The sequence below is a fragment of the Cervus canadensis genome, chromosome 9, assembly GCF_019320065.1.
Source record: "Cervus canadensis isolate Bull #8, Minnesota chromosome 9, ASM1932006v1, whole genome shotgun sequence".
NCBI classification, from domain to species: Eukaryota; Metazoa; Chordata; class Mammalia; order Artiodactyla; family Cervidae; genus Cervus; species Cervus canadensis.
The window spans coordinates 68,766,299-68,775,350 of NC_057394.1; the positions used below are offsets into that span (position 1 = coordinate 68,766,299).

Sequence of the window (9,052 nt, forward strand, 5' to 3'; positions counted from 1 at the left end):
CTCATTCCAACTGGTTCACTCCACTGTGAGGGAATAATTTATCTGTTACCCAGGGACGTAGGTGGGTGGGGGCAGTTTACAGCTTTCTGTGAGCACAAGAGATGCCTTCTGCACAATTCTTTTGCACAAGACTTCAATTCTCCTTAACTCTGGTGGAGCCCATGTACAGTACAGGGCACCATCATAGCCATACAGCTCAAATGTCCAGATCCAAGTAGAAAAGATTTCCAGCACCCCAAAGTCTCCCACTGCCCCTTCCCCATCAATTCCCACTGGCCTCCAAGAAGTAGCCACTGGTCTGACTTCTACTGTCTTAAGTTAGTTTTGCCTATTCTTGAACTTCATAGAAGTGGGGTTTCTCTTCACTGTCAGCATTTTCATGGATCTTCATTGCCTTCTCCAGGCAAGTGAACGAGAAACCCAAGGGCATTTTAAAATGTTGAATGAAGAGAGTAGGCTTAGTAGAAGCCTCTGTGGGTCATCTAGTGATAAATGTTCACTAAACTTCAGAGGTAGGCAATTAAACATTGACACCCAAACGAAGACCTTGCCAAGGATTTGTAAGTGGCAGGGACGAGAAAAGAGGAAGGCTTGTAGCCATAAGAGGAGTTTAATAAATCTCAAGTCACTACTTAAAAAAAATTTTTTTTGGCCACATCTTCTGACATGCAGGATTTTAGTTCCCTGACCAGGGATCAAACCTGGGTCTCCTGCAGTGGAAGTGCAGAGTCTTAACCACTGGACCAGCAGGGAAGTCTGTCATAGCACTACTTTTAATGATATTACTAAGAATAAAGGTTAAGGAAAAAGCCCAGCCTTTTCTACATTTATAATATCCCAGGCCTGCAATGGACTTGGTATATACTTTGCTTCAATGAATAGGTATTATTCCCACCCATGTTGCAGATTGTTGTTGTTTACTTGTGAAGTAGTATCTGACTCTTTGTGACCCCCTAAACTGCAGCACGCCAGGCTTCCCTGTCCTTCACTATCTCCTGGAGTTTGCTCAAATTCATGTCCATTGAGTCAGTGATGCCTTCCAACCATCTCATCCTCTGTCACCCCATTCTTTTCTTGCCCTCAATCTTGCCCAGCATCAGAGTCTTTTCCAAAGAATCGGTTCTTCGCATCAGGTGGCCAAAGTATTGAAGCTATAGCATAAGTCCTTCCAATGAGTATTCAGGGTTGATTTTCTTTAGGGTCAACTGGTTTGATCTCCTTGCTGTCCAAGGGACTCTGAAGAGTCTTCTCTAGCACCACAATTTGAAAGGATCAATTCTTTGTTGCTCAGCCTTCTTTGTGGTCCAACTCTCACATCTATACGTGACTACTGGAAAATCCATAGCTTAGACTACATGGACGTTTGTTCACAAAGTGATGTCTCTGTTTTTTAATACACTGTCTATGTTTGTCATAGTTTTTCTTCCAAGGAGCAAGCATCTTTTAATTTCATGGCCACAGTCACCATAAGTAGTGATTTTGGAGCCCCCCAAAATAAAAATCTGTCACTGATGGAAAGGCAGAAATTCAGAAAAGTTATATAAGTTTCACAAGGTCCCCCAGGAAGGGGCAGGATTTGAACCCATCTCTGTCAGATTGCAGAATCTGTCCTCAGCCACTAAGCTATCCAGAGATAAAAGGATCCTTCAAAGAATGTCAGCGTTGACAAGGGACAGGGGTGGGTTTGAATGCCGCTGCTTCCTCTCACTGCTGGCTAGCCAAGTAAATGGCCTCTCCAAAAACCTCATGCAAGAAAAGAGCAGGGAAGGGTGACAATTCCTACCCTGCTGGTTTGTTAAAAGTCACGTAATAATGTTTGTAAAGGGCCCTCACAGAAGGCATACCGCAAAAGTGGCTGTTATGGCGATTCACCATTCACCAGAGGCGAGTTGCCCACCGTGATGCTTGTGGCTGCACGTGTCAGCAGGGTCAGCCTGGCCAAAGAAGCACCCGCTGCCCACAGTGAGCCTGCCTCCTCTGGTTGTCACCTCCCGGTAGGGTCTGCCTTGGCCTGAAGTTCCCATGTGACACTTTGCAGGCATGGCAGCAACTGAACACATCAGCCAACAGATGGATCTGAAGAGCCTGAAGTAACCCGTCAATCCAATGAAACAACTGCTATTGATTTCTGGCTTTTCTTCCCTGCCCACTGGTTGTTTAACTGAATTGATGGGTGTCGGGTGGAATTGATTGCACCAGCCAGTCCTCATCATGGTGTGCTAGAGACAAAACGATCGTGCTCCCTAGAAAATGAATGAATCTGCTCATTAAAGAGAATGTTCAAGCAAGTGAATTTTGCCTGTGACAGTGGCTTTCCTCCCTGGGTCCTTCTGCAAAGGGAATTAGGAAGCATTTCAGGGGGCCCTCGTTGCAAGTCAGTATGCTGATAAGCTGACTCCCTTCCCATTTTCTTACTATTCCCAGGGACTGATTAGATGCCAAAATGAATCCACCCATCTCTCTCTCTCCCCACACCCAGACTTTTGCCAGTGCTGAGTTCCTGAAACCCTTGAGTTTTATATATCCCACCCCCATCCCTACCCCGAATCATACACATGAAGGCTGATTTTCAGCATTCAATGAAAAATACAGGCTCTGGTGCAAGTCAACAGCATGCCAGCTCTTGGGGGTGATGATTCACACACCTATGATTGATATTTTCTTCCCTGGAGGTTGCTCTTTGTGGGTTTCAGGCAGCACCATGCTTGTTTTCACTGACAGTGATGAAAAAAACAGATGTCAGGACGAGGATTGGAAGGGCGATGGGGGTGGGGTTAGGGGGTGTAGAATGACAAGAATGGGAAGAGAGCGGAGTCCAGAGAATTCTGAAACCTTTTTTGAGTCGCTGAGCTCTTAAGCTTCTTCCAGCCTCAGGGAGGGATCAGCTAGGTGACCCCTCCCCTTTCAGGAAATAGATTATAGTTGCATTTTTATTGACTTAAAAAAAATCGATTTCTCTCTCTGAGTCTTTGCTGCTGTCATTAATCCCATTGCGATGCTGAGATCTCAGGGTTCTTGTAATTAGCAGCACAACTGAAATTCTCACATATAATGAAAGAGAAAAAGATCCTGAGGACCCAGGGTCTCGCTCTCTGTACAGCTCCGTAAGTCAGCTTGGAATTTGCAATGTGTATTTTGCATTTTTATGGATTTTATATAGCCTGGATATCTCATTCCTGGTAACTTACATGTAATACAGCGTGACAAGAGACTGACTCGACACAATGCCAATTTTTAAGAATTTGATTTGCTCCTCCATATTGACATACTTTACAGCGCACAAAAGATAAGGCAGGAACTAAGCCCCTCTCACTAACGAGGAAACTGGGAATTCAACTGTGAGACGCTGGAAAGCAGATTATTTCTCAGTGGTGTTAGAAGACCATCTCTTAAAATGGCAAGTGGAAAATGAATGGGAATACCCATAAGTCACTTTAAAAGAATAAAAAAGAACCTCTGGGCAAACTATTAATAGAAATAGAAAATTCCTTAATTTTTTAAAGTAGCTACTAAAATGCCATAAAGAATGGTACTCAAAGAAAGGCACTCTTTCTGAAATAAGGCACAGGGCAAGAAAGGCTGTGGGCAACACTTTTAGGCAGCATTGAAGATCTTGCCAGCATAGTAAGAAAAAGAAAAGAAAATCTGCAAGGATTGGGGATAAAGAAACAAACTGGCAGTTTTCTCAGTTGATATGATTGTCCAAAAACAAAACTCAAAAGAGATAACTTATAAATAAGTGGACTTAATAAGCAAGTTCAAAGAAACAAAGAACTGGCAGTTTTCACAGTTGATATGATTATCCAGAAAGCAAACTCAAGAGATAACTTATAAGTGGACTTAATAACCAAGTTCCACACTGCTATCCAATACCAAAATCCATATGCCAATATCTGTTAGCTTCCTATATCCAATTCATTTACCCAGCAGATACTTACTGAACACTTACTATGTGCTCCAGTTCCATGAATAAACACAAAGAGCCCTGCCTTCTTGAGCTCACCAGTCACTTAATGAAATTGAAATGAAGACTAGACAGTCAATGAAGCTGGGATGGGGAGTCTTGCAAACATCAGGGTTCTGGTCTCTGGGGTTCCCTGCATTCAGTGAAATTTAGCAAGATGTACACCTGCTCTTGGATTAACAGAGACCCAGTGAAGTAGACAGAACTCAGACCAGCACAAAAGCCAAGTGTGACCTTTGTCTAGCAGACAAAATGATAAAAAAAAAAAAAACCCTAAAACTTAATATGGTCTCAGTATTATTCAACTATTAAGCAATCCATATTCAAGTTTCCCTTAATGTCCTAATAAAAGTTCTTTATAGCTGCTTTTAAAAAATCCAGGGCTCTGTTAACACACAATAATTTGTTTGTCATATTGTCTTCTTCTCTGACCTAGATGACAGGATGGAGGAATAAGTAAGTTCGCCCATGGGGACTGTAAGTCTTTGTGACACAAAATGACAGGAAAGTGACAAACGGCCTTTAAATTTTATTTTCACAATTAGCAAAGTCTCAGTGTTCCATTTATTTATTTTTCATCTTGTGGGTGGATGTCTCTTTTATATAAGCATAAATGCTGATTGAGCCTCAACTAATCAACCCTAGGGGGTTCTGATTCCACGTGGGTATGTTGGATGAAATCATACTTTTTCTAACTTGATCACTAGGCTTTGGGTGTACTGTACATCCTGAGGCCTTATGGCTTTTATTTATTTATTTTTTTGTCTCTGAAAACTCTGTGTGCTCAGAGAGAAGCTTTCAAAATCATTTATCTTAAGCTCTCCAGCTGCTGCCTCTGAGTATGTGTGTCCAGCTAGAAGAAGAAATTCCTAAGAACAAATCGAATCTGAGTTCTAAACCTTCATCTGGCTAGATAATTCAGACTTCCTGATAGAATTTCCAGAGTAAAATGGGGAAAAGGGACCCTTCGTGACCACCTACTATGTAGCAGATGCTCTGACACCTTATAAACATTAACTCCCATTTGTTATCTCTATTTCATAAATAGGGAAACACATTTGTGTGAGTCCAGTTATTGACAATAAAGATAAGATGTGTTTAGTTTATTAGTGACTTAGATCAGATGAGCCATTTCTCAGTGACTGGTAAAGTTTTATACGCCAGAGATTGCTAATTATCATTCTCCTTTCTCTCTCAATTTTAGTGAAACAAATGGTTTCCTCAAATCAAGGTTACATTTCCCAGCCTTCCTTGGAGCACAGTGTAGGCACGTAACAAATTTCTGAGGTATGGGAAGTGGAAGTGATGTAAGCTTCTTCTAGGTTGCTGCATTGAAAGAAAAGAGCTTTCCATTGGTCTATAGATCTTTTATTCCTGTTTGGATTACTGCAACTTTATAATATATTTTAAAATCAGTAAGTGTTATGCCTCCAACTTTGTTCTTCTTTCTTAGGAGTGATTTGGCTATTTACGGTCTTTTGTGGTTCCACATGAGTTGTGAAATTTGTTTTCTTTTTCTGTAAAAAAAAACACAAAAAACAAAAAAAAAAGCTCTTTGGAATTTTTGTAGAGATTGCATTGAATTTGTAGATTGCTTTGGGTAGTATGAATATTTAAACAATACTAAGTCTTCCAATCCAGGAATACAGATGGCTCCCCATTTGTTGCTCTTAACTTTTTTCATCAATATTTTATTATGTTTAGTATATACATTTTTACCTCCTTAGTTAAGTTTATTTCTATAGAACAAAACATAGAGCCCAGAAATAGATCCACATGTATATGGTCAGTTAATTTTCAACAAGTGAGTCAAGAATGCACAATAGGGAAAGGATCGTCTCTTCAATAAATGTTGGAAAAACTGGATATCCACATGTAACACAATGAAATTGGACTCATATATATACCATAGTCCATATCATATACCATAAAATCAACTTGAAATAATTTAAAGACTTAAATGTGAGACCTGAAACTGTAAAATTCCTAGAAGAAAATATGGAAGGGAAGTTTCATAACATTGGTTTTGGCAATGATTTCATAGATACTATACCAAAAGTATGGGCAACAAAAACGAATATAAACAAGGGTATGAAAGTGAAAGTCACTCAGTTGTGTCTGACTCTTTGCGACCCCATGGACTGTGGAATTCTCCAGGCCAGAATACTGGAGTGGTAGCCTTTCCCTTCTCCAGGGGATCTTCCTAACCCAGGGATCGAACTGGGGTCTCCCACATTGCAGGTAGATTCTTTACCAGCTGAGCCACAAGGGAGACTATGTTAAACTAAAAAGCTTTTGCACAGCAAAGGAAACAATCCACACAGTGACGAGGCAACCCACAGAATGGGAGAAAATATTTGCAAATTATAAACCAGATGGGAGTTAATACCCAAAATACATAAAGAATCTGTACAGCTCAACTGTAAAACAAAACCAAACAATCCAGTTTAAAATCATTCCCATCACTAATCCATACTGTTCATGGTCCTATCCTGAATTTAGATCAGGCTCTACATGTTAGCACCCTCAGAATTCTAAAACTCCCACAAAATGACGCTCACCGGCTTTGATTTCTTAATTAGCTTCCAGGTGATAAGCTGAGTCCTAGTGGTTTCCTCTGGTCTACTGCTTGCTCCCTTGGCTGAAAGCAAACAATGAGTGTAGTCATAGGGATCGAAGCTTTTTCAGCACGGCTAAAAAAAGAAACAAAACATGAGGCAAACGTTGCTTCTGGTCTAAGTACTCTTGCTTTGTCCTGATCACTTCTTTGTGGTATCATCAGAATCCCCCAACTTATCTCCAGGTAGAAACGTGTACCTTTGGCTGAGGCAGCCTTTGACTTACTGAGTTCCTTCACCTGGCCAAGCAGCACACAGACTACAGAGCCCACAGGTTGATTAAAACACAATGGACCCACATCAGGAATAACTAAGGCACACATCAACATCCTGAAATCACACAGCTGTGTGTTGTGTCTGAAGGCGGGTTGCCTTCTCCATCACTTTTCCAAATGTTCCCTTCACAAGCTGTGAACTTGAGCCCCTAGAACTGAATTCCCATGCCTTGAATGATAGGCTTCCCTGGTGGTTCAACAGCAAAGAATCTGCCTGCAAGGCAGGAAATGCGGGTTCAATCCCTGGGTCAGGAAGATCCCCTGGAGGAGGGCATGGCAACCCACTCCAGTATTCTTGCCTGGAGAATCCTGTGGACAGAGGTGCCTGGCAGGCTACAGCCCACAGTGTTTCGAGAGTCAGACATGACGGAAGTGACTTTGCAAGCACTCGCTCCTTGAATGATGCTGGACTTTCTAAATTCCTTGCACACTCTGCCTCCACAAGGCCAACCATCTGTCTCGGCTGGTAAATTCTACCTTCACAGGAGATACATTAAGCTCCGGGCATTCTATTTCTAGGTCTGACTCTTTGCCGATCTTCCCAACCTAGCGATTGAACCCAGGTCTCCTGCATTTGCAGGTGGATTTTTTACCATCTGAGCCACCAGGGAAGCCCAAGAATACTGGAGTGGGTAGCATATCCCTCCTCCAGGGGATCTTCCCGATCCAGGAATCAACCCAGGGTCTCCCGCAGGCGGATTCTTTACCAGCTGAGCTATCAGAGAAGCCCCACAGTATCTCATACTTGATATAAATTCAACAAATAGAGGTTAGTATTATTTATCCCAACAGAATACAGAAGTGGTTAAAAACTTGAGCTTTTGTATCAGACATGAATTAGTATTCACATCCGTTCTGTGATTTGGGAAAACATGTTTAACTTCCTAAATTTGTTTCTGTGACTAGAAAGTATTAGTGAAAATGCATGTACTTCTTGTTGAGAGGATTAGGGTTGATTTTTGTAAAGTACTTAGCACTTGGAATGTGCTTAATAAATGGTAACTGTTATTTTCCTTGATGTTACTATTATTATTATTACTGGGCACCTTCCCAAGCACAGGTTCAGAATGCTCTTTCTCTTAGTATAATTAACTACCAAGTCAGTTAGAGAGACAACTCCATGCCTTGGGGTCCATGTTTCCAAGTTGCCCACCCTATAGCTGAGTCCTGGATATGAGGATGAGAAAGGGTTTCCATTTCTTGATTTTTGTGGCCTCTGAAAAATGTCTTGGTTACCACACCCAATCTTCAGGGTGACTAAGCAAACTGTCAGCCATGATGATTTTTTCTTCACAGGTGGGAGAGTGGCTGTGGAAACTTTGAGCCTGAGGTTATGGAGCTTTATAGGGCTGAAAGCCCAGAAAAAAATTCTGGGCTTATCAGCCCTTTTGCGTGTGTGTGTGCTGGGTCTTAACTGTGGCATCCAGGATTTTTATTTGCCACATGTGAACTCTTAGTTGCTGCATATGGGGTCTAGTTCCCCAGCCAGGGATTGAACCCAGGACCCCTGCATTGGGAGCACGGAGTCTTAGCCACTGGGCCACCAGGCTAACCACTTTTAAGGGAACCAGTAAAGATAATCATTGTCACTCAGGAAATGAGGTCTCTGCCATACAATCCATGCTAACACTCACCGATAAATTGAAGGTTATCAAACACTCTTCAAGTTTTTCTTTTCTCAGACCAGACAGTTGCACTTTCCTGTGAAAATGTGGGAGCAATTTTGAGGTTTTTAGCTTCCAAGCCTGTCAGAAGTCCCTTTGATTTCCCTGCATTTCCACCTGTGTAGTTTCTGCTATCTAGCAGTATGATCATTGTATGTAACTCATGCCAACCCACTTGCATTTGGGGGTTCATGTGAATACTTTTTCACCTGGATTTTATGGTAGGTATTGTCTGCTCAGGTGGATTTGTACTTCTACTGGCATTCCATTCCATCCCATCCCATTCCATTCCACAGTCACCTGGTATGGATATCCTTGGTAAATGATCTGCAAAATTGGTGACTGAAAAAAATAGTGGTCATCACTCTACAAGACATACTCAGATGAGTTGTAGATGAATTGAGATGAATGTTAAAATGTAAACATAATGAGAAGATAGTATGTAATGATGTATCATATTTATTAAGCAAATGTTGGTTTTCTAAAATTAAAACTCTAGGATAACAAAGAAAAACATGAAAAATATCCATG

At 41.5% G+C, this 9,052-nt stretch overlaps 1 non-coding gene across 1 annotated transcript; it reads right to left on the reverse strand.

Moving 5' to 3' along the window:
- Window positions 1–680: 680 nt before the first annotated feature.
- TRNAG-UCC lies at window positions 681–753 on the reverse strand. Its single transcript has one exon. It is a non-coding gene; the product is annotated as a tRNA-Gly (tRNA).
- Between the last annotated feature and the right edge of the window lie 8,299 nt (window positions 754–9,052).